This window comes from Lepisosteus oculatus, chromosome 4, assembly GCF_040954835.1.
Source record: "Lepisosteus oculatus isolate fLepOcu1 chromosome 4, fLepOcu1.hap2, whole genome shotgun sequence".
In the NCBI taxonomy this organism is placed as follows: Eukaryota; Metazoa; Chordata; class Actinopteri; order Semionotiformes; family Lepisosteidae; genus Lepisosteus; species Lepisosteus oculatus.
This window is the reverse complement of record NC_090699.1, coordinates 16,520,958-16,543,655: the sequence shown is the minus strand read 5'-3', so window position 1 is coordinate 16,543,655 and position 22,698 is coordinate 16,520,958. Positions and strand designations below refer to the sequence as shown.

Below are 22,698 nucleotides of genomic sequence, written 5' to 3'. Positions count from 1 at the left end.
AAGTGTCAAGAGAGAGTGGCGGAGACGCACTTAAGCCAGAGAGAAGATGAAAAGGGGGCGTGGCTGCTAAACGCTCCACACTCTCCTCGCAAGGCGTGATCAGGGGTTAAAGGACACCTTTCGGCACACCGAGCGCTCAGCGTACACCTGGAGGATGCGGGCATCGATCCCGCTACCTCTCGCATGCAAAGCGAGCGCTCTACCATGTGAGCTAATCCCCCTCGCTGTCCCTTCCTCCTCGGCGTCGCCTTGTCCCGCTTGTTCCCCTCTTACCGGGCGCCGTCCACTGCCCTTCGCCTGCAAGGCAGTCGGCTTTCTTGACTTATTGATGAAGGTCTGACGGGACGAGCGAATGACGCCTCCCCCCGTCCTCCAGCTCGCTGACAACACAGAAGCGGAAGAGTCGCTGTGGCTCGTTGGTCTAGGCGTATGATTCTCGCTTTGGGTGCGAGAGGTCCCGGGTTCAAATCCCGGACGAGCCCTTTTCCTCCTCTTCCACACTCCTGGGACCTGATATCCACATCACCTCGCAGCGTCTGCTTACGGCAAACGATGGAAGGTGACTGATGACTGAAGGAGCCTGGTCAATCCTCATCACGTGGCACAATGCCAGCGTGCAGTCAGCTGTCCAAGGCGGCAACCTCGTTGCTCGTTCAAAAGAACACGTCCTGAAAACTCCTCACCGCTATGTGGTAAATGAGCACCGCGATCGCTTGTCGTCATGCGCCATTACTTGAGAAATGCAGAAGCAAAAACCGCCCTCTCTCAGCCACCGAAACGTGTGCGGGGCTCGCCTTGTGCTCTCTGCGCCTCGCATATTTGTGGAGCTGTCTGCTCTTCTTTCTGTTGAAGTACTCCAAATACTTCACCGTCCTGCAGAGCGTGATGTGCTCGCTGACAGCTTTCAATATTTGAAGGAAAACTACGAGCTTGATGGCTCGAATGTGAATGTTAAGCAATCGTTGATCAAACGCACGTCTTCTAAGGATTCGTGAGAGTATTCTCACCACCGTTTTCACTCGGATATACTTTTCATTTGCTAAGCTGCCAAATCGGACGAGAAAATGCCGGAGACGCACTCGGTGCAGACTGAGGTGGGGAAGGAGGCGTGGCCCTTTAATGCTTGACAGCTGAAGGACGTTGAGTGGAGGAGAACCTATCAGAAGTCGCAGAGGCTAAAGGAGAGCACCTGGCTCCCAGAGCTCCAGACTCGCACCTGGAGGATGCGGGCATCGATTCCGCTACCTCTCGCATGCTAAGCGAGCGCTCTACCATTTGAGCTAATCCCCCTCGCTTCAGGCCACTCGGCATCATGTCTTACCGCCCGCTGCCCTTGGTCTGCAAGGCAGTCCTTTCAAGTGCGATGAAGACGCACGAATAGACCTTCCTTGCCTATTGTACGAGCTGAACTTTTGTGCTCCTCAATTCAATGCTCTTTCCATCAACTCATCTTGTCTTTTGACGCTTGGGGTTTTGCGCTCCTTTGACTCTCGGCATATCGGGTGACTTGAAACACTGAAGTTGTTGCTTACGGAGTGTGGAACATTGTTTTGCAACTGTCATGACGCTGTGTGAGCCTTTCATCGGCAACAGGGGCAGGCTGACAGCAGCGCCAGCGAAAGTTAGGGCAAATTTGTGGACTTAACTCTGAATGTGAGTGTTATGTAGGAAAGGGGTGCGGCTTTGCTCCTCTCCCGTGTAAAGGTGACGCTTTCCACGTGGTAGGCACGCAGACGTGGTTCTGAGCGAATAGTTGCTGCAAGTGTCTGAGAAGAGCAAGAAAGCGAGTGGCCCTGCCCCGTGTGAGGATCGAACTCACGACCTTCAGATTATGAGACTGACGCGCTACCTACTACGCCAACGAGGCCAGCTGCGGCACTCGGGCCGGAAAGTTTGCCTCACAGGGATTTCAGACGCCTGTTCCCTAATCTTGCGACACCCGCTGCTGGGTGTTGCATTTGCCTTTTGATCTCACCCGAGACTTTGGGGCTTTGTTTCTGTCGCGAGTCTGTCTTTCACAGCTCACCTAGCACAAGTCTCTCTGGCTGAAATGGCCTCTCTGCTTCAGCATCGTGCCCTCACTCAGCCATTAAAGACATCACTCGGACCTCTGACATGCTGCCATGAAGTGTCAAGAGAGAGTGGCGGAGACGCACTTAAGCCAGAGAGAAGATGAAAAGGGGGCGTGGCTGCTAAATGCTCCACACTCTCCTCGCAAGGCGTGATCAGGGGTTAAAGGACACCTTTCGGCACACTGAGCACTCAGCGTACACCTGGAGGATGCGGGCATCGATCCCGCTACCTCTCGCATGCAAAGCGAGCGCTCTACCATGTGAGCTAATCCCCCTCACTGTCCCTTCCTCCTCGGCGTCGCCTTGTGCCGCTTGTTCCCCTCTTACCGGGCGCCGTCCACTGCCCTTCGCCTGCAAGGCAGTCGGCTTTCTTGACTTATTGATGAAGGTCTGACGGGACGAGCGAATGACGCCTCCCCCCGTCCTGCAGCTCGCTGACAACACAGAAGCGGAAGAGTCGCTGTGGCTCGTTGGTCTAGGCGTATGATTCTCGCTTTGGGTGCGAGAGGTCCCGGGTTCAAATCCCGGACGAGCCCTTTTCCTCCTCTTCCACACTCCTGGGACCTGATATCCACATCACCTCGCAGCGTCTGCTTACGGCAAACGATGGAAGGTGACTGATGACTGAAGGAGCCTGGTCAATCCTCATCACGTGGCACAATGCCAGCGTGCAGTCAGCTGTCCAAGGCGGCAACCTCGTTGCTCGTTCAAAAGAACACGTCCTGAAAACTCCTCACCGCTATGTGGTAAATGAGCACCGCGATCGCTTGTCGTCATGCGCCATTACTTGAGAAATGCAGAAGCAAAAACCGCCCTCTCTCAGCCACCGAAACGTGTGCGGGGCTCGCCTTGCGTATTTGTGGAGCTGTCTGCTCTTCTTTCTGTTGAAGTACTCCAAATACTTCACCGTCCTGCAGAGCGTGATGTGCTCGCTGACAGCTTTCAATATTTGAAGGAAAACTACGAGCTTGATGGCTCGAATGTGAATGTTAAGCAATCGTTGATCAAAAGCACGTCTTCTAAGGATTCCTGAGAGTATTCTCACCACCGTTTTCACTCGGATATACTTTTCATTTGCTAAGCTGCCAAATCGGACGAGAAAATGCCGGAGACGCACTCGGTGCAGACTGAGGTGGGGAAGGAGGTGTGGCCCTTCAATGCTTGACAGCTGAAGGACGTTGAGCGGAGGAGAACCTATCAGAAGTCGCAGAGGCTAAAGGAGAGCACCGGGCTCCCAGAGCTCCAGACTCGCACCTGGAGGATGCGGGCATCGATCCCGCTACCTCTCGCATGCTAAGCGAGCGCTCTACCATTTGAGCTAATCCCCCTCGCTTCAGGCCTCTTGGCATCATGTCTTACCGCCCGCTGCCCTTGGGCTACAAGGCAGTCCTTTCAAGTGCGACGAAGACGCACGAATAGACCCTCCTTGCCTATTGTACGAGCTGAACTTTTGTGCTCCTCAATTCAATGCTCTTTCCATCAACTCATCTTGTCTTTTGACGCTTGGGGTTTTGCGCTCCTTTGACTCTCGGCATATCGGGTGACTTGAAACACTGAAGTTGTTGCTTACGGAGTGTGGAACATTGTTTTGCAACTGTCATGACGCTGTGTGAGCCTTTCATCGGCAACAGGGGCAGGCTGACAGCAGCGCCAGCGAAAGTTAGGGCAAATTTGTGCACTTAACTCTGAATGTGAGTGTTATGTAGGAAAGGGGTGCGGCTTTGCTCCTCTCCCGTGTAAAGGTGACGCTTTCCACGTGGTAGGCACGCAGACGTGGTTCTGTGCGAATAGTTGCTGCAAGTGTCTGAAAAGAGCAAGAAAGCGAGTGGCCCTGCCCCGTGTGAGGATCGAACTCACGACCTTCAGATTATGAGACTGACGCGCTACCTACTACGCCAACGAGGCCAGCTGCGGCACTCGGGCTGGAAAGTTTGCCTCACAGGGATTTCAGACGCCTGTTCCCTAATCTTGCGACACCCGCTGCTGGGTGTTGCATTTGCCTTTTGATCTCACCCGAGACTTTGGCGCTTTGTTTCTGTCGCGAGTCTGTCTTTCACAGCTCACCTAGCACAAGTCTCTCTGGCTGAAATGGCCTCTCTGCTTCAGCATCGTGCCCTCACTCAGCCATTAAAAACATCACTCGGACCTCTGACATGCTGCCATGAAGTCTCAAGAGAGAGTGGCGGAGACGCACTTAAGCCAGAGAGAAGATGAAAAGGGGGCGTGGCTGCTAAACGCTCCACACTCTCCTCGCAAGGCGTGATCAGGGGTTAAAGGACACCTTTCGGCACACCGAGCGCTCAGCGTACACCTGGAGGATGCGGGCATCGATCCCGCTACCTCTCGCATGCAAAGCGAGCGCTCTACCATGTGAGCTAATCCCCCTCGCTATCCCTTCCTCCTCGGCGTCGCCTTGTGCCGCTTGTTCCCCTCTTACCGGGCGCCGTCCACTGCCCTTCGCCTGCAAGGCAGTCGGCTTTCTTGACTTATTGATGAAGGTCTGACGGGACGAGCGAATGACGCCTCCCCCCGTCCTCCACCTCGCTGACAACACAGAAGCGGAAGAGTCGCTGTGGCTCGTTGGTCTAGGCGTATGATTCTCGCTTTGGGTGCGAGAGGTCCCGGGTTCAAATCCCGGACGAGCCCTTTTCCTCCTCTTCCACACTCCTGGGACCTGATATCCACATCACCTCGCAGCGTCTGCTTACGGCAAACGATGGAAGGTGACTGATGACTGAAGGAGCCTGGTCAATCCTCATCACGTGGCACAATGCCAGCGTGCAGTCAGCTGTCCAAGGCGGCAACCTCGTTGCTCGTTCAAAAGAACACGTCCTGAAAACTCCTCACCGCTATGTGGTAAATGAGCACCGCGATCGCTTGTCGTCATGCGCCATTACTTGAGAAATGCAGAAGCAAAAACCGCCCTCTCTCAGCCACCGAAACGTGTGCGGGGCTCGCCTTGCGCTCTCTGCGCCTCGCATATTTGTGGAGCTGTCTGCTCTTCTTTCTGTTGAAGTACTCCAAATACTTCACCGTCCTGCAGAGCGTGATGTGCTCGCTGACAGCTTTCAATATTTGAAGGAAAACTATGAGCTTGATGGCTCGAATGTGAATGTTAAGCAATCGTTGATCAAACGCACGTCTTCTAAGGATTCGTGAGAGTATTCTCACCACCGTTTTCACTCGGATATACTTTTCATTTGCTAAGCTGCCAAATCGGACGAGAAAATGCCGGAGACGCACTCGGTGCAGACTGAGGTGGGGAAGGAGGCGTGGCCCTTTAATGCTTGACAGCTGAAGGACGTTGAGTGGAGGAGAACCTATCAGAAGTCGCAGAGGCTAAAGGAGAGCACCTGGCTCCCAGAGCTCCAGACTCGCACCTGGAGGATGCGGGCATCGATCCCGCTACCTCTCGCATGCTAAGCGAGCGCTCTACAATTTGAGCTAATCCCCCTCGCTTCAGGCCTCTCGGCATCATGTCTTACCGCCCGCTGCCCTTGGTCTGCAAGGCAGTCCTTTCAAGTGCGATGAAGACGCACGAATAGACCTTCCTTGCCTATTGTACGAGCTGAACTTTTGTGCTCCTCAATTCAATGCTCTTTCCATCAACTCATCTTGTCTTTTGACGCTTGGGGTTTTGCGCTCCTTTGACTCTCGGCATATCGGGTGACTTGAAACACTGAAGTTGTTGCTTACGGAGTGTGGAACATTGTTTTGCAACTGTCATGACGCTGTGTGAGCCTTTCATCGGCAACAGGGGCAGGCTGACAGCAGCGCCAGCGAAAGTTAGGGCAAATTTGTGGACTTAACTCTGAATGTGAGTGTTATGTAGGAAAGGGGTGCGGCTTTGCTCCTCTCCCGTGTAAAGGTGACGCTTTCCACGTGGTAGGCACGCAGACGTGGTTCTGAGCGAATAGTTGCTGCAAGTGTCTGAGAAGAGCAAGAAAGCGAGTGGCCCTGCCCCGTGTGAGGATCGAACTCACGACCTTCAGATTATGAGACTGACGCGCTACCTACTACGCCAACGAGGCCAGCTGCGGCACTCGGGCCGGAAAGTTTGCCTCACAGGGATTTCAGACGCCTGTTCACTAATCTTGCGACACCCGCTGCTGGGTGTTGCATTTGCCTTTTGATCTCACCCGAGACTTTGGGGCTTTGTTTCTTTCGCGAGTCTGTCTTTCACAGCTCACCTAGCACAAGTCTCTCTGGCTGAAATGGCCTCTCTGCTTCAGCATCGTGCCCTCACTCAGCCATTAAAGACATCACTCGGACCTCTGACATGCTGCCATGAAGTGTCAAGAGAGAGTGGCGGAGACGCACTTAAGCCAGAGAGAAGATGAAAAGGGGGCGTGGCTGCTAAACGCTCCACACTCTCCTCGCAAGGTGTGATCAGGGTTTAAAGGACACCTTTCGGCACACCGAGCGCTCAGCGTACACCTGGAGGATGCGGGCATCGATCCCGCTACCTCTCGCATGCAAAGCGAGCGCTCTACCATGTGAGCTAATCCCCCTCGCTGTCCCTTCCTCCTCGGCGTCGCCTTGTGCCGCTTGTTCCCCTCTTACCGGGCGCCGTCCACTGCCCTTCGCCTGCAAGGCAGTCGGCTTTCTTGACTTATTGATGAAGGTCTGACGGGACGAGCGAATGACGCCTCCCCCCGTCCTCCAGCTCGCTGACAACACAGAAGCGGAAGAGTCGCTGTGGCTCGTTGGTCTAGGCGTATGATTCTCGCTTTGGGTGCGAGAGGTCCCGGGTTCAAATCCCGGACGAGCCCTTTTCCTCCTCTTCCACACTCCTGGGACCTGATATCCACATCACCTCGCAGCGTCTGCTTACGGCAAACGATGGAAGGTGACTGATGACTGAAGGAGCCTGGTCAATCCTCATCACGTGGCACAATGTCAGCGTGCAGTCAGCTGTCCAAGGCGGCAACCTCGTTGCTCGTTCAAAAGAACACGTCCTGAAAACTCCTCACCGCTATGTGGTAAATGAGCACCGCGATCGCTTGTCGTCATGCGCCATTACTTGAGAAATGCAGAAGCAAAAACCGCCCTCTCTCAGCCACCGAAACGTGTGCGGGGCTCGCCTTGCGCTCTCTGCGCCTCGCATATTTGTGGAGCTGTCTGCTCTTCTTTCTGTTGAAGTACTCCAAATACTTCACCGTCCTGCAGAGCGTGATGTGCTCGCTGACAGCTTTCAATATTTGAAGGAAAACTACGAGCTTGATGGCTCGAATGTGAATGTTAAGCAATCGTTGATCAAACGCACGTCTTCTAAGGATTCGTGAGAGTATTCTCACCACCGTTTTCACTCGGATATACTTTTCATTTGCTAAGCTGCCAAATCGGACGAGAAAATGCCGGAGACGCACTCGGTGCAGACTGAGGTGGGGAAGGAGGCGTGGCCCTTTAATGCTTGACAGCTGAAGGACGTTGAGTGGAGGAGAACCTATCAGAAGTCGCAGAGGCTAAAGGAGAGCACCTGGCTCCCAGAGCTCCAGACTCGCACCTGGAGGATGCGGGCATCGATCCCGCTACCTCTCGCATGCTAAGCGAGCGCTCTACCATTTGAGCTAATCCCCCTCGCATCAGGCCTCTCGGCATCATGTCTTACCGCCCGCTGCCCTTGGTCTGCAAGGCAGTCCTTTCAAGTGCGATGAAGACGCACGAATAGACCTTCCTTGCCTATTGTACGAGCTGAACTTTTGTGCTCCTCAATTCAATGCTCTTTCCATCAACTCATCTTGTCTTTTGACGCTTGGGGTTTTGCGCTCCTTTGACTCTCGGCATATCGGGTGACTTGAAACACTGAAGTTGTTGCTTACGGAGTGTGGAACATTGTTTTGCAACTGTCATGACGCTGTGTGAGCCTTTCATCGGCAACAGGGGCAGGCTGACAGCAGCGCCAGCGAAAGTTAGGGCAAATTTGTGGACTTAACTCTGAATGTGAGTGTTATGTAGGAAAGGGGTGCGGCTTTGGTGACGCTTTCCACGTGGTAGGCACGCAGACGTGGTTCTGAGCGAATAGTTGCTGCAAGTGTCTGAGAAGAGCAAGAAAGCGAGTGGCCCTGCCCCGTGTGAGGATCGAACTCACGACCTTCAGATTATGAGACTGACGCGCTACCTACTACGCCAACGAGGCCAGCTGCGGCACTCGGGCCGGAAAGTTTGCCTCACAGGGATTTCAGACGCCTGTTCACTAATCTTGCGACACCCACTGCTGGGTGTTGCATTTGCCTTTTGATCTCACCCGAGACTTTGGGGCTTTGTTTCTGTCGCGAGTCTGTCTTTCACAGCTCACCTAGCACAAGTCTCTCTGGCTGAAATGGCCTCTCTGCTTCAGCATCGTGCCCTCACTCAGCCATTAAAGACATCACTCGGACCTCTGACATGCTGCCATGAAGTGTCAAGAGAGAGTGGCGGAGACGCACTTAAGCCAGAGAGAAGATGAAAAGGGGGCGTGGCTGCTAAACGCTCCACACTCTCCTTGCAAGGCGTGATCAGGGGTTAAAGGACACCTTTCGGCACACCAAGCGCTCAGCGTACACCTGGAGGATGCGGGTATCAATCCCGCTACCTCTCGCATGCAAAGCGAGCGCTCTACCATGTGATCTAATCCCCGTCACTGTCCCTTCCTCCTCGGCGTCGCCTTGTGCCGCTTGTTCCCCTCTTACCGGGCGCCGTCCACTGCCCTTCGCCTGCAAGGCAGTCGGCTTTCTTGACTTATTGATGAAGGTCTGACGGGACGAGCGAATGACGCCTCCCCCCGTCCTCCAGCTCGCTGACAACACAGAAGCGGAAGAGTCGCTGTGGCTCGTTGGTCTAGGCGTATGATTCTCGCTTTGGGTGCGAGAGGTCCCGGGTTCAAATCCCGGACGAGCCCTTTTCCTCCTCTTCCACACTCCTGGGACCTGATATCCACATCACCTCGCAGCGTCTGCTTACGGCAAACGATGGAAGGTGACTGATGACTGAAGGAGCCTGGTCAATCCTCATCACGTGGCACAATGACAGCGTGCAGTCAGCTGTCCAAGGCGGCAACCTCGTTGCTCGTTCAAAAGAACACGTCCTGAAAACTCCTCACCGCTATGTGGTAAATGAGCACCGCGATCGCTTGTCGTCATGCGCCATTACTTGAGAAATGCAGAAGCAAAAACCGCCCTCTCTCAGCCACCGAAACGTGTGCGGGGCTCGCCTTGCGCTCTCTGCGCCTCGCATATTTGTGGAGCTGTCTGCTCTTCTTTCTGTTGAAGTACTCCAAATACTTCACCGTCCTGCAGAGCGTGATGTGCTCGCTGACAGCTTTCAATATTTGAAGGAAAACTACGAGCTTGATGGCTCGAATGTGAATGTTAAGCAATCGTTGATCAAACGCACGTCTTCTAAGGATTCGTGAGAGTATTCTCACCACCGTTTTCACTCGGATATACTTTACATTTGCTAAGCTGCCAAATTGGACGAGAAAATGCCGGAGACGCACTCGGTGCAGACTGAGGTGGGGAAGGAGGCGTGGCCCTTCAATGCTTGACAGCTGAAGGACGTTGAGCGGAGGAGAACCTATCAGAAGTCGCAGAGGCTAAAGGAGAGCACCTGGCTCTCAGAGCTCCAGACTCGCACCTGGAGGATGCGGGCATCGATCCCGCTATCTCTCGCATGCTAAGCAAGCGCTCTACCATTTGAGCTAATCCCCCTCGCTTCAGGCCTCTCGGCATCATGTCTTACCGCCCGCTGCCCTTGGTCTGCAAGGCAGTCCTTTCAAGTGCGATGAAGACGCACGAATAGACCTTCCTTGCCTATTGTACGAGCTGAACTTTTGTGCTCCTCAATTCAATGCTCTTTCCATCAACTCATCTTGTCTTTTGACGCTTGGGGTTTTGCGCTCCTTTGACTCTCGGCATATCGGGTGACTTGAAACACTGAAGTTGTTGCTTACGGAGTGTGGAAGATTGTTTTGCAACTGTCATGACGCTGTGTGAGCCTTTCATCGGCAACAGGGGCAGGCTGACAGCAGCGCCAGCGAAAGTTAGGGCAAATTTGTGGACTTAACTCTGAATGTGAGTGTTATGTAGGAAAGGGGTGCGGCTTTGCTCCTCTCCCGTGTAAAGGTGACGCTTTCCACGTGGTAGGCATGCAGACGTGGTTCTGAGCGAATAGTTGCTGCAAGTGTCTGAGAAGAGCAAGAAAGCGAGTGGCCCTGCCCCGTGTGAGGATCGAACTCACGACCTTCAGATTATGAGACTGACGCGCTACCTACTATGCCAACGAGGCCAGCTGCGGCACTCGGGCCGGAAAGTTTGCCTCACAGGGATTTCAGACGCCTGTTCCCTAATCTTGCGACACCCGCTGCTGGGTGTTGCATTTGCCTTTTGATCTCACCCGAGACTTTGGGGCTTTGTTTCTGTCGCGAGTCTGTCTTTCACAGCTCACCTAGCACAAGTCTCTCTGGCTGAAATGGCCTCTCTGCTTCAGCATCGTGCCCTCACTCAGCCATTAAAGACATCACTCGGACCTCTGACATGCTGCCATGAAGTGTCAAGAGAGAGTGGCGGAGACGCACTTAAGCCAGAGAGAAGATGAAAAGGGGGCGTGGCTGCTAAACGCTCCACACTCTCCTCGCAAGGTGTGATCAGGGGTTAAAGGACACCTTTCGGCACACCGAGCGCTCAGCGTACACCTGGAGGATGTGGGCATCGATCCCGCTACCTCTCGCATGCAAAGCGAGCGCTCTACCATGTGAGCTAATCCCCCTCGCTGTCCCTTCCTCCTCGGCGTCGCCTTGTGCCGCTTGTTCCCCTCTTACCGGGCGCCGTCCACTGCCCTTCGCCTGCAAGGCAGTCGGCTTTCTTGACTTATTGATGAAGGTCTGACGGGACGAGCAAGTGACGCCTCCCCCCGTCCTCCAGCTCGCTGACAACACAGAAGCGGAAGAGTCGCTGTGGCTCGTTGGTCTAGGCGTATGATTCTCGCTTTGGGTGCGAGAGGTCCCGGGTTCAAATCCCGGACGAGCCCTTTTCCTCCTCTTCCACACTCCTGGGACCTGATATCCACATCACCTCGCAGCGTCTGCTTACGGCAAACGATGGAAGGTGACTGATGACTGAAGGAGCCTGGTCAATCCTCATCACGTGGCACAATGCCAGCGTGCAGTCAGCTGTCCAAGGCGGCAACCTCGTTGCTCGTTCAAAAGAACACGTCCTGAAAACTCCTCACCGCTATGTGGTAAATGAGCACCGCGATCGCTTGTCGTCATGCGCCATTACTTGAGAAATGCAGAAGCAAAAACCGCCCTCTCTCAGCCACCGAAACGTGTGCGGGGCTCGCCTTGCGCTCTCTGCGCCTCGCATATTTGTGGAGCTGTCTGCTCTTCTTTCTGTTGAAGTACTCCAAATACTTCACCGTCCTGCAGAGCGTGATGTGCTCGCTGACAGCTTTCAATATTTGAAGGAAAACTACGAGCTTGATGGCTCGAATGTGAATGTTAAGCAATCGTTGATCAAACGCACGTCTTCTAAGGATTCGTGAGAGTATTCTCACCACCGTTTTCACTCGGATATACTTTACATTTGCTAAGCTGCCAAATTGGACGAGAAAATGCCGGAGACGCACTCGGTGCAGACTGAGGTGGGGAAGGAGGCGTGGCCCTTCAATGCTTGACAGCTGAAGGACGTTGAGCGGAGGAGAACCTATCAGAAGTCGCAGAGGCTAAAGGAGAGCACCTGGCTCTCAGAGCTCCAGACTCGCACCTGGAGGATGCGGGCATCGATCCCGCTATCTCTCGCATGCTAAGCAAGCGCTCTACCATTTGAGCTAATCCCCCTCGCTTCAGGCCTCTCGGCATCATGTCTTACCGCCCGCTGCCCTTGGTCTGCAAGGCAGTCCTTTCAAGTGCGATGAAGACGCACGAATAGACCTTCCTTGCCTATTGTACGAGCTGAACTTTTGTGCTCCTCAATTCAATGCTCTTTCCATCAACTCATCTTGTCTTTTGACGCTTGGGGTTTTGCGCTCCTTTGACTCTCGGCATATCGGGTGACTTGAAACACTGAAGTTGTTGCTTACGGAGTGTGGAAGATTGTTTTGCAACTGTCATGACGCTGTGTGAGCCTTTCATCGGCAACAGGGGCAGGCTGACAGCAGCGCCAGCGAAAGTTAGGGCAAATTTGTGGACTTAACTCTGAATGTGAGTGTTATGTAGGAAAGGGGTGCGGCTTTGCTCCTCTCCCGTGTAAAGGTGACGCTTTCCACGTGGTAGGCATGCAGACGTGGTTCTGAGCGAATAGTTGCTGCAAGTGTCTGAGAAGAGCAAGAAAGCGAGTGGCCCTGCCCCGTGTGAGGATCGAACTCACGACCTTCAGATTATGAGACTGACGCGCTACCTACTATGCCAACGAGGCCAGCTGCGGCACTCGGGCCGGAAAGTTTGCCTCACAGGGATTTCAGACGCCTGTTCCCTAATCTTGCGACACCCGCTGCTGGGTGTTGCATTTGCCTTTTGATCTCACCCGAGACTTTGGGGCTTTGTTTCTGTCGCGAGTCTGTCTTTCACAGCTCACCTAGCACAAGTCTCTCTGGCTGAAATGGCCTCTCTGCTTCAGCATCGTGCCCTCACTCAGCCATTAAAGACATCACTCGGACCTCTGACATGCTGCCATGAAGTGTCAAGAGAGAGTGGCGGAGACGCACTTAAGCCAGAGAGAAGATGAAAAGGGGGCGTGGCTGCTAAACGCTCCACACTCTCCTCGCAAGGTGTGATCAGGGGTTAAAGGACACCTTTCGGCACACCGAGCGCTCAGCGTACACCTGGAGGATGTGGGCATCGATCCCGCTACCTCTCGCATGCAAAGCGAGCGCTCTACCATGTGAGCTAATCCCCCTCGCTGTCCCTTCCTCCTCGGCGTCGCCTTGTGCCGCTTGTTCCCCTCTTACCGGGCGCCGTCCACTGCCCTTCGCCTGCAAGGCAGTCGGCTTTCTTGACTTATTGATGAAGGTCTGACGGGACGAGCAAGTGACGCCTCCCCCCGTCCTCCAGCTCGCTGACAACACAGAAGCGGAAGAGTCGCTGTGGCTCGTTGGTCTAGGCGTATGATTCTCGCTTTGGGTGCGAGAGGTCCCGGGTTCAAATCCCGGACGAGCCCTTTTCCTCCTCTTCCACACTCCTGGGACCTGATATCCACATCACCTCGCAGCGTCTGCTTACGGCAAACGATGGAAGGTGACTGATGACTGAAGGAGCCTGGTCAATCCTCATCACGTGGCACAATGCCAGCGTGCAGTCAGCTGTCCAAGGCGGCAACCTCGTTGCTCGTTCAAAAGAACACGTCCTGAAAACTCCTCACCGCTATGTGGTAAATGAGCACCGCGATCGCTTGTCGTCATGCGCCATTACTTGAGAAATGCAGAAGCAAAAACCGCCCTCTCTCAGCCACCGAAACGTGTGCGGGGCTCGCCTTGCGCTCTCTGCGCCTCGCATATTTGTGGAGCTGTCTGCTCTTCTTTCTGTTGAAGTACTCCAAATACTTCACCGTCCTGCAGAGCGTGATGTGCTCGCTGACAGCTTTCAATATTTGAAGGAAAACTACGAGCTTGATGGCTCGAATGTGAATGTTAAGCAATCGTTGATCAAACGCACGTCTTCTAAGGATTCGTGAGAGTATTCTCACCACCGTTTTCACTCGGATATACTTTTCATTTGCTAAGCTGCCAAATCGGACGAGAAAATGCCGGAGACGCACTCGGTGCAGACTGAGGTGGGGAAGGAGGCGTGGCCCTTTAATGCTTGACAGCTGAAGGACGTTGAGTGGAGGAGAACCTATCAGAAGTCGCAGAGGCTAAAGGAGAGCACCTGGCTCCCAGAGCTCCAGACTCGCACCTGGAGGATGCGGGCATCGATCCCGCTACCTCTCGCATGCTAAGCGAGCGCTCTACCATTTGAGCTAATCCCCCTCGCTTCAGGCCTCTCGGCATCATGTCTTACCGCCCGCTGCCCTTGGTCTGCAAGGCAGTCCTTTCAAGTGCGATGAAGACGCACGAATAGACCTTCCTTGCCTATTGTACGAGCTGAACTTTTGTGCTCCTCAATTCAATGCTCTTTCCATCAACTCATCTTGTCTTTTGACGCTTGGGGTTTTGCGCTCCTTTGACTCTCGGCATATCGGGTGACTTGAAACACTGAAGTTGTTGCTTACGGAGTGTGGAACATTGTTTTGCAACTGTCATGACGCTGTGTGAGCCTTTCATCGGCAACAGGGGCAGGCTGACAGCAGCGCCAGCGAAAGTTAGGGCAAATTTGTGGACTTAACTCTGAATGTGAGTGTTATGTAGGAAAGGGGTGCGGCTTTGGTGACGCTTTCCACGTGGTAGGCACGCAGACGTGGTTCTGAGCGAATAGTTGCTGCAAGTGTCTGAGAAGAGCAAGAAAGCGAGTGGCCCTGCCCTGTGTGAGGATCGAACTCACGACCTTCAGATTATGAGACTGACGCGCTACCTACTACGCCAACGAGGCCAGCTGCGGCACGCGGGCCGGAAAGTTTGCCTCACAGGGATTTCAGACGCCTGTTCCCTAATCTTGCGACACCCGCTGCTGGGTGTTGCATTTGCCTTTTGATCTCACCCGAGACTTTGGGGCTTTGTTTCTGTCGCGAGTCTGTCTTTCACAGCTCACCTAGCACAAGTCTCTCTGGCTGAAATGGCCTCTCTGCTTCAGCATCGTGCCCTCACTCAGCCATTAAAGACATCACTCGGACCTCTGACATGCTGCCATGAAGTGTCAAGAGAGAGTGGCGGAGACGCACTTAAGCCAGAGAGAAGATGAAAAGGGGGCGTGGCTGCTAAACGATCCACACTCTCCTCGCAAGGTGTGATCAGGGTTTAAAGGACACCTTTCGGCACACCGAGCGCTCAGCGTACACCTGGAGGATGCGGGCATCGATCCCGCTACCTCTCGCATGCAAAGCGAGCGCTCTACCATGTGAGCTAATCCCCCTCGCTGTCCCTTCCTCCTCGGCGTCGCCTTGTGCCGCTTGTTCCCCTCTTACCGGGCGCCGTCCACTGCCCTTCGCCTGCAAGGCAGTCGGCTTTCTTGACTTATTGATGAAGGTCTGACGGGACGAGCGAATGACGCCTCCCCCCGTCCTCCAGCTCGCTGACAACACAGAAGCGGAAGAGTCGCTGTGGCTCGTTCCCAGTGGGCATTGATTCGTCGAATATACGTATATTTACGGCGAAATTACGTCTATACGTATATATACGTCGCCTCGACGTATAATCAACGTCGAATTGCAACCGTAAAATCGACGACATGAATAAACGCATATATAACGTCGAAAACACATCTAACACAGTGCCTGAGGCTTTTTACTGTTAATTACGAAGTAAATTATTTTGGCAGTAATTAATCTACACGTGTATAATACATATAGTAAATATAATAAATTAATTACTGCCAAAATAATTTACTTCGTGCACTGTGCAGAGTGCCGTATACTCCTAGTTGCGGCACACACGATACATACAGTAAAAAGCCTCAGGCACTGTGTTAGATGTGTTTTCGACGTTATATATGCGTTTATTCATGTCGTCGATTTTACGGTTGCAATTCGACGTTGATTATACGTCGAGGCGATGTATATATACGTATAGACGTAATTTCGCCGTAAATATACGTATATTCGACGAATCAATGCCCACAGCTTGGCATACAAGGGTTTTGCTGAGGGGGTCTTGCCACCTGCCTGAAAAAAACAGTAAAATGTTTGAGTGCCTATAGAGTTTCTATTTTTATTTTCTTGACAAAAGTTGATACCATTTCCTGGACACCCCGTCCCCCATCAGTGCGCGGTGCCCGGGGAAAAATCTGTAGGGCGGCGTCTGAAATTCTGAGGGGGGGGTGATATTTCGGTTGAAACGGAGCTGTACGGTGCAGCTACCCAAATGAAATCTCGCAGCTATGCCATTGATTAGTGCTTCATGATAGAAGATAACGACTAGCAATCTGGTATTTGCGATGAAGTTCAGTTTCACATTTTTCGTCACTCTCACGGTTTGTATTGCCTGGAGCGAAAAGTACCATAAGCGTTCATTTTTGCAGCTACATGGACGTTCTGAATCGTTAAGAAAAAAATGTTGTAAAACCAACAGAAAGCACAGACTGCTATAACTAGTCCTAGTTATATAACGATTTTAAGTATAATGATAAACTACTGCAAGGAATCGGTCCACCTGAGCAAACAGGATCGTAATGTTGACACTCAATAACGACACTGATATGTGCAGTTCCTGGACGGATAGCCCTCCTGCACATCAAACAGACTGAGTGACTGTTCGTGTCATTTAGTGTTGTCTGACCATTGACAAAGTACAACTATTTTTTTAGGGCGCAAATTAAGTTAGGTAAATCTTTTTGCCCAAAACTGAAGGGGCGACATTCCCCCCTCCCCCCGTGATGCCAGGCCTGTCCCCATCCTATTCCATAATGTCATTATATATAATACCATACAACAGTGACCGATCCTTACTAACTGCATGCGTTAAAATTGCACATCAGCTCATAGCAGGGGGCACATAGCCGCGATGTATTATCAATGTTAAATTTCAACCATAATATCGACAACATTAATAAACGCATACGTTGAGAAAATATCGAACCCAGCATATTTTCCGGTTATATACCACAATGCATTGCTAGTATTCGTTGGTCACCATTTTGGACACGTTTTTCAAACGTAGAAGTATATCTGCAAATATCTCAGCAATCCTCTTTTGACGAGTAAGTATGAACAATAATAATACTATCTGAATACATACAGATCTTTCTTAATATTATTTTGATTAAAATAGTACGTGAATAAGCAAAAAAATGGCACATAAAATAGTGTGAATGGGGAAGATGACACAAAATCGTTTTGCCGTTTCTCTTATTCTTATTCTATGTTGTACTTTCAAACTTTGGGTAATTAGGACAGACTTTATTGCTCAACTGCTATGATGCAAGCCAAATTTTATACATTTATTTCAGCTTTGAGCTTAGTAAACCGTTCATTTTTTAGATTATACTAAAGAAGATATTAATCATCATTTATTTGGGAAGTAATATTATATAATTTTCTCCTAGCTGCGGTGCTGAAGTCCCACCCTACATCAACAGAAAAAGAAATAAAGGAGCATGCAATGTGTTACTTGAAGAATGCATATGCAAGGCAGGGGGCCAGGAGATCTGGACTCTGAAAATAATAGGTTTTTGGTTCTAACTGTTAGGACAATTAGACAGGGTTTGCAAATAGTGGACAAAAATCGTCTTAACTTCCATTGTAATATTTTTTTTCTTGGAAATATAGAAGTTGTACATTTTAAAATGTATATTTGAATCAAAATGTGGTTTTGAGTTAGTGTGTTAATGTAATTAGTTTTGTGTTTGTCATTACTAGACTGTATATTGCCATGTTACCAGAATTTGTAGCTGAAGTTTAAAACTAGTTGTGTTTTTTATGATTATTGCCCATATGTTGATTGTTGATTGATTGTATACAATGTATAATTTGAAATACGTATGTTTCAGGTGTGAATGTGTATTTTCAGAATAAATTTCTAAACCTAATCATTGGCTTGGTTTACTTGTTTCTACACCTATAAAATCTGTCTTTGATGTATAATAGACCTCTAATGTTATCCGTATAATAGACCTCTAACCATATACGTATAATAGACCTCTAATGTTATCCGTATAATAGACCTCTAACCATATACGTATAATAGACCTCTAACCATATACGTATAATAGACGTCTAAAGTTATCCGTATAATAGACCTCTAACCATATACGTATAATAGTCCTCTAAAGTTATGCGTATAATAGACCTCTAAAGTTATCCGGAACTCCAACCATATATGTATAATAGTCCTCTAAATTTATCCGTATAATAGAACTCCAACCATTTATGTATAATGAACGTCTAAACATAGACGTATAATTGACGTATAACTTTAGACGTATATTAGAATTTAATTCTAGACGAATTGTAGACCACATTTAGACGTCTAATGTATACGTTTAATAGAGGTATATTATACGTCTTTTGCCCACTGGGTTGGTCTAGGCGTATGATTCTCGCTTTGGGTGCGAGAGATCCCGGGTTCAAATCCCGGACGAGCCCTTTTCCTCCTCTTCCACACACCTGGGACCTGATATCCACATCACCTCGCAGCGTCTGCTTACGGCAAACGATGGAAGGTGACTGATGACTGAAGGAGCCTGGTCAATCCTCATCACGTGGCACAATGACAGCGTGCAGTCAGCTGTCCAAGGCGGCAACCTCGTTGCTCGTTCAAAAGAACACGTCCTGAAAACTCCTCACCGCTATGTGGTAAATGAGCACCGCGATCGCTTGTCGTCATGCGCCATTACTTGAGAAATGCAGAAGCAAAAACCGCCCTCTCTCAGCCACCGAAACGTGTGCGGGGCTCGCCTTGCGCTCTCTGCGCCTCGCATATTTGTGGAGCTGTCTGCTCTTCTTTCTGTTGAAGTACTCCAAATACTTCACCGTCCTGCAGAGCGTGATGTGCTCGCTGACAGCTTTCAATATTTGAAGGAAAACTACGAGCTTGATGGCTCGAATGTGAATGTTAAGCAATCGTTGATCAAACGCACGTCTTCTAAGGATTCGTGAGAGTATTCTCACCACCGTTTTCACTCGGATATACTTTACATTTGCTAAGCTGCCAAATCGGACGAGAAAATGCCGGAGACGCACTCGGTGCAGACTGAGGTGGGGAAGGAGGCGTGGCCCTTCAATGCTTGACAGCTGAAGGACGTTGAGCGGAGGAGAACCTATCAGAAGTCGCAGAGGCTAAAGGAGAGCACCTGGCTCCCAGAGCTCCAGACTCGCACCTGGAGGATGCGGGCATCGATCCCGCTACCTCTCGCATGCTAAGCGAGCGCTCTACCATTTGAGCTAATCCCCCTCGCTTCAGGCCTCTCGGCATCATGTCTTACCGCCCGCTGCCCTTGGTCTGCAAGGCAGTCCTTTCAAGTGCGATGAAGACGCACGAATAGACCTTCCTTGCCTATTGTACGAGCTGAACTTTTGTGCTCCTCAATTCAATGCTCTTTCCATCAACTCATCTTGTCTTTTGACGCTTGGGGTTTTGCGCTCCTTTGACTCTCGGCATATCGGGTGACTTGAAACACTGAAGTTGTTGCTTACGGAGTGTGGAACATTGTTTTGCAACTGTCATGACGCTGTGTGAGCCTTTCATCGGCAACAGGGGCAGGCTGACAGCAGCGCCAGCGAAAGTTAGGGCAAATTTGTGGACTTAACTCTGAATGTGAGTGTTATGTAGGAAAGGGGTGCGGCTTTGCTCCTCTCCCGTGTAAAGGTGACGCTTTCCACGTGGTAGGCACGCAGACGTGGTTCTGAGCGAATAGTTGCTGCAAGTGTCTGAGAAGAGCAAGAAAGCGAGTGGCCCTGCCCCGTGTGAGGATCGAACTCACGACCTTCAGATTATGAGACTGACGCGCTACCTACTACGCCAACGAGGCCAGCTGCGGCACTCGGGCCGGAAAGTTTGCCTCACAGGGATTTCAGACGCCTGTTCCCTAATCTTGCGACACCCGCTGCTGGGTGTTGCATTTGCCTTTTGATCTCACCCGAGACTTTGGGGCTTTGTTTCTGTCGCGAGTCTGTCTTTCACAGCTCACCTAGCACAAGTCTCTCTGGCTGAAATGGCCTCTCTGCTTCAGCATCGTGCCCTCACTCAGCCATTAAAGACATCACTCGGACCTCTGACATGCTGCCATGAAGTGTCAAGAGAGAGTGGCGGAGACGCACTTAAGCCAGAGAGAAGATGAAAAGGGGGCGTGGCTGCTAAACGCTCCACACTCTCCTCGCAAGGTGTGATCAGGGGTTAAAGGACACCTTTCGGCACACCGAGCGCTCAGCGTACACCTGGAGGATGCGGGCATCGATCCCGCTACCTCTCGCATGCAAAGCGAGCGCTCTACCATGTGAGCTAATCCCCCTCACTGTCCCTTCCTCCTCGGCGTCGCCTTGTGCCGCTTGTTCCCCTCTTACCGGGCGCCGTCCACTGCCCTTCGCCTGCAAGGCAGTCGGCTTTCTTGACTTATTGATGAAGGTCTGACGGGACGAGCGAATGACGCCTCCCCCCGTCCTCCAGCTCGCTGACAACACAGAAGCGGAAGAGTCGCTGTGGCTCGTTGGTCTAGGCGTATGATTCTCGCTTTGGGTGCGAGAGGTCCCGGGTTCAAATCCCGGACGAGCCCTTTTCCTCCTCTTCCACACTCCTGGGACCTGATATCCACATCACCTCGCAGCGTCTGCTTACGGCAAACGATGGAAGGTGACTGATGACTGAAGGAGCCTGGTCAATCCTCATCACGTGGCACAATGCCAGCGTGCAGTCAGCTGTCCAAGGCGGCAACCTCGTTGCTCGTTCAAAAGAACACGTCCTGAAAACTCCTCACCGCTATGTGGTAAATGAGCACCGCGATCGCTTGTCGTCATGCGCCATTACTTGAGAAATGCAGAAGCAAAAACCGCCCTCTCTCAGCCACCGAAACGTGTGCGGGGCTCGCCTTGCGCTCTCTGCGCCTCGCATATTTGTGGAGCTGTCTGCTCTTCTTTCTGTTGAAGTACTCCAAATACTTCACCGTCCTGCAGAGCGTGATGTGCTCGCTGACAGCTTTCAATATTTGAAGGAAAACTACGAGCTTGATGGCTCGAATGTGAATGTTAAGCAATCGTTGATCAAACGCACGTCTTCTAAGGATTCGTGAGAGTATTCTCACCACCGTTTTCACTCGGATATACTTTTCATTTGCTAAGCTGCCAAATCGGACGAGAAAATGCCGGAGACGCACTCGGTGCAGACTGAGGTGGGGAAGGAGGCGTGGCCCTTCAATGCTTGACAGCTGAAGGACGTTGAGCGGAGGAGAACCTATCAGAAGTCGCAGAGGCTAAAGGAGAGCACCTGGCTCCCAGAGCTCCAGACTCGCACCTGGAGGATGCGGGCATCGATCCCGCTACCTCTCGCATGCTAAGCGAGCGCTCTACCATTTGAGCTAATCCCCCTCGCTTCAGGCCTCTCGGCATCATGTCTTACCGCCCGCTGCCCTTGGTCTGCAAGGCAGTCCTTTCAAGTGCGATGAAGACGCACGAATAGACCTTCCTTGCCTATTGTACGAGCTGAACTTTTGTGCTCCTCAATTCAATGCTCTTTCCATCAACTCATCTTGTCTTTTGACGCTTGGGGTTTTGCGCTCCTTTGACTCTCGGCATATCGGGTGACTTGAAACACTGAAGTTGTTGCTTACGGAGTGTGGAACATTGTTTTGCAACTGTCATGACGCTGTGTGAGCCTTTCATCGGCAACAGGGGCAGGCTGACAGCAGCGCCAGCGAAAGTTAGGGCAAATTTGTGGACTTAACTCTGAATGTGAGTGTTATGTAGGAAAGGGGTGCGGCTTTGCTCCTCTCCCGTGTAAAGGTGACGCTTTCCACGTGGTAGGCACGCAGACGTGGTTCTGAGCGAATAGTTGCTGCAAGTGTCTGAGAAGAGCAAGAAAGCGAGTGGCCCTGCCCCGTGTGAGGATCGAACTCACGACCTTCAGATTATGAGACTGACGCGCTACCTACTATGCCAACGAGGCCAGCTGCGGCACTCGGGCCGGAAAGTTTGCCTCACAGGGATTTCAGACGCCTGTTCCCTAATCTTGCGACACCCACTGCTGGGTGTTGCATTTGCCTTTTGATCTCACCCGAGACTTTGGGGCATTGTTTCTGTCGCGAGTCTGTCTTTCACAGCTCACCTAGCACAAGTCTCTCTGGCTGAAATGGCCTCTCTGCTTCAGCATCGTGCCCTCACTCAGCCATTAAAGACATCACTCGGACCTCTGACATGCTGCCATGAAGTGTCAAGAGAGAGTGGCGGAGACGCACTTAAGCAAGAGAGAAGATGAAAAGGGGGCGTGGCTGCTAAACGCTCCACACTCTCCTCGCAAGGCGTGATCAGGGGTTAAAGGACACCTTTCGGCACACCGAGCGCTCAGCGTACACCTGGAGAATGCGGGCGTCGATCCCGCTACCTCTCGCATGCAAAGCGAGCGCTCTACCATGTGAGCTAATCCCCCTCACTGTCCCTTCCTCCTCGGCGTCGCCTTGTGCCGCTTGTTCCCCTCTTACCGGGCGCCGTCCACTGCCCTTCGCCTGCAAGGCAGTCGGCTTTCTTGACTTATTGATGAAGGTCTGACGGGACGAGCGAATGACGCCTCCCCCCGTCCTCCAGCTCGCTGACAACACAGAAGCGGAAGAGTCGCTGTGGCTCGTTGGTCTAGGCGTATGATTCTCGCTTTGGGTGCGAGAGTTCCCGGGTTCAAATCCCGGACGAGCCCTTTTCCTCCTCTTCCACACTCCTGGGACCTGATATCCACATCACCTCGCAGCGTCTGCTTACGGAAAACGATGGAAGGTGACTGATGACTGAAGGAGCCTGGTCAATCCTCATCACGTGGCACAATGCCAGCGTGCAGTCAGCTGTCCAAGGCGGCAACCTCGTTGCTCGTTCAAAAGAACACGTCCTGAAAACTCCTCACCGCTATGTGGTAAATGAGCACCGCGATC

At 51.9% G+C, this 22,698-nt stretch overlaps 29 non-coding genes across 29 annotated transcripts; 9 read left to right on the top strand and 20 right to left on the bottom strand.

Moving 5' to 3' along the window:
• Positions 1–148: 148 nt before the first annotated feature.
• On the bottom strand, positions 149–221 carry trnaa-ugc (transfer RNA alanine (anticodon UGC)). Its single transcript has one exon. It is a non-coding gene; the product is annotated as a tRNA-Ala (tRNA).
• Positions 222–410: 189 nt separating this feature from the next.
• Positions 411–482, top strand: trnap-ugg (transfer RNA proline (anticodon UGG)). The gene has a single exon. It is a non-coding gene; the product is annotated as a tRNA-Pro (tRNA).
• A 1,312-nt stretch (positions 483–1,794) lies between these two features.
• On the bottom strand, positions 1,795–1,867 carry trnam-cau (transfer RNA methionine (anticodon CAU)). Its single transcript has one exon. It is a non-coding gene; the product is annotated as a tRNA-Met (tRNA).
• Positions 1,868–2,274: 407 nt separating this feature from the next.
• On the bottom strand, positions 2,275–2,347 carry trnaa-ugc (transfer RNA alanine (anticodon UGC)). The gene has a single exon. It is a non-coding gene; the product is annotated as a tRNA-Ala (tRNA).
• Positions 2,348–2,536: 189 nt separating this feature from the next.
• trnap-ugg (transfer RNA proline (anticodon UGG)) lies at positions 2,537–2,608 on the top strand. Its single transcript has one exon. It is a non-coding gene; the product is annotated as a tRNA-Pro (tRNA).
• A 719-nt stretch (positions 2,609–3,327) lies between these two features.
• Positions 3,328–3,400, bottom strand: trnaa-agc (transfer RNA alanine (anticodon AGC)). Its single transcript has one exon. It is a non-coding gene; the product is annotated as a tRNA-Ala (tRNA).
• A 504-nt stretch (positions 3,401–3,904) lies between these two features.
• Positions 3,905–3,977, bottom strand: trnam-cau (transfer RNA methionine (anticodon CAU)). Its single transcript has one exon. It is a non-coding gene; the product is annotated as a tRNA-Met (tRNA).
• Positions 3,978–4,384: 407 nt separating this feature from the next.
• Positions 4,385–4,457, bottom strand: trnaa-ugc (transfer RNA alanine (anticodon UGC)). Its single transcript has one exon. It is a non-coding gene; the product is annotated as a tRNA-Ala (tRNA).
• Positions 4,458–4,646: 189 nt separating this feature from the next.
• On the top strand, positions 4,647–4,718 carry trnap-ugg (transfer RNA proline (anticodon UGG)). The gene has a single exon. It is a non-coding gene; the product is annotated as a tRNA-Pro (tRNA).
• A 1,312-nt stretch (positions 4,719–6,030) lies between these two features.
• On the bottom strand, positions 6,031–6,103 carry trnam-cau (transfer RNA methionine (anticodon CAU)). The gene has a single exon. It is a non-coding gene; the product is annotated as a tRNA-Met (tRNA).
• A 407-nt stretch (positions 6,104–6,510) lies between these two features.
• On the bottom strand, positions 6,511–6,583 carry trnaa-ugc (transfer RNA alanine (anticodon UGC)). Its single transcript has one exon. It is a non-coding gene; the product is annotated as a tRNA-Ala (tRNA).
• Positions 6,584–6,772: 189 nt separating this feature from the next.
• Positions 6,773–6,844, top strand: trnap-ugg (transfer RNA proline (anticodon UGG)). The gene has a single exon. It is a non-coding gene; the product is annotated as a tRNA-Pro (tRNA).
• Positions 6,845–7,579: 735 nt separating this feature from the next.
• Positions 7,580–7,652, bottom strand: trnaa-agc (transfer RNA alanine (anticodon AGC)). Its single transcript has one exon. It is a non-coding gene; the product is annotated as a tRNA-Ala (tRNA).
• A 486-nt stretch (positions 7,653–8,138) lies between these two features.
• trnam-cau (transfer RNA methionine (anticodon CAU)) lies at positions 8,139–8,211 on the bottom strand. Its single transcript has one exon. It is a non-coding gene; the product is annotated as a tRNA-Met (tRNA).
• Positions 8,212–8,880: 669 nt separating this feature from the next.
• On the top strand, positions 8,881–8,952 carry trnap-ugg (transfer RNA proline (anticodon UGG)). The gene has a single exon. It is a non-coding gene; the product is annotated as a tRNA-Pro (tRNA).
• A 1,312-nt stretch (positions 8,953–10,264) lies between these two features.
• trnam-cau (transfer RNA methionine (anticodon CAU)) lies at positions 10,265–10,337 on the bottom strand. Its single transcript has one exon. It is a non-coding gene; the product is annotated as a tRNA-Met (tRNA).
• A 669-nt stretch (positions 10,338–11,006) lies between these two features.
• trnap-ugg (transfer RNA proline (anticodon UGG)) lies at positions 11,007–11,078 on the top strand. The gene has a single exon. It is a non-coding gene; the product is annotated as a tRNA-Pro (tRNA).
• A 1,312-nt stretch (positions 11,079–12,390) lies between these two features.
• trnam-cau (transfer RNA methionine (anticodon CAU)) lies at positions 12,391–12,463 on the bottom strand. Its single transcript has one exon. It is a non-coding gene; the product is annotated as a tRNA-Met (tRNA).
• Positions 12,464–13,132: 669 nt separating this feature from the next.
• trnap-ugg (transfer RNA proline (anticodon UGG)) lies at positions 13,133–13,204 on the top strand. The gene has a single exon. It is a non-coding gene; the product is annotated as a tRNA-Pro (tRNA).
• A 735-nt stretch (positions 13,205–13,939) lies between these two features.
• On the bottom strand, positions 13,940–14,012 carry trnaa-agc (transfer RNA alanine (anticodon AGC)). The gene has a single exon. It is a non-coding gene; the product is annotated as a tRNA-Ala (tRNA).
• Positions 14,013–14,498: 486 nt separating this feature from the next.
• On the bottom strand, positions 14,499–14,571 carry trnam-cau (transfer RNA methionine (anticodon CAU)). Its single transcript has one exon. It is a non-coding gene; the product is annotated as a tRNA-Met (tRNA).
• A 407-nt stretch (positions 14,572–14,978) lies between these two features.
• Positions 14,979–15,051, bottom strand: trnaa-ugc (transfer RNA alanine (anticodon UGC)). The gene has a single exon. It is a non-coding gene; the product is annotated as a tRNA-Ala (tRNA).
• Positions 15,052–18,952: 3,901 nt separating this feature from the next.
• Positions 18,953–19,025, bottom strand: trnaa-agc (transfer RNA alanine (anticodon AGC)). Its single transcript has one exon. It is a non-coding gene; the product is annotated as a tRNA-Ala (tRNA).
• Positions 19,026–19,529: 504 nt separating this feature from the next.
• Positions 19,530–19,602, bottom strand: trnam-cau (transfer RNA methionine (anticodon CAU)). The gene has a single exon. It is a non-coding gene; the product is annotated as a tRNA-Met (tRNA).
• A 407-nt stretch (positions 19,603–20,009) lies between these two features.
• Positions 20,010–20,082, bottom strand: trnaa-ugc (transfer RNA alanine (anticodon UGC)). The gene has a single exon. It is a non-coding gene; the product is annotated as a tRNA-Ala (tRNA).
• A 189-nt stretch (positions 20,083–20,271) lies between these two features.
• trnap-ugg (transfer RNA proline (anticodon UGG)) lies at positions 20,272–20,343 on the top strand. Its single transcript has one exon. It is a non-coding gene; the product is annotated as a tRNA-Pro (tRNA).
• A 735-nt stretch (positions 20,344–21,078) lies between these two features.
• trnaa-agc (transfer RNA alanine (anticodon AGC)) lies at positions 21,079–21,151 on the bottom strand. The gene has a single exon. It is a non-coding gene; the product is annotated as a tRNA-Ala (tRNA).
• Positions 21,152–21,655: 504 nt separating this feature from the next.
• trnam-cau (transfer RNA methionine (anticodon CAU)) lies at positions 21,656–21,728 on the bottom strand. Its single transcript has one exon. It is a non-coding gene; the product is annotated as a tRNA-Met (tRNA).
• A 669-nt stretch (positions 21,729–22,397) lies between these two features.
• Positions 22,398–22,469, top strand: trnap-ugg (transfer RNA proline (anticodon UGG)). The gene has a single exon. It is a non-coding gene; the product is annotated as a tRNA-Pro (tRNA).
• The last annotated feature ends 229 nt before the right edge of the window (positions 22,470–22,698 follow it).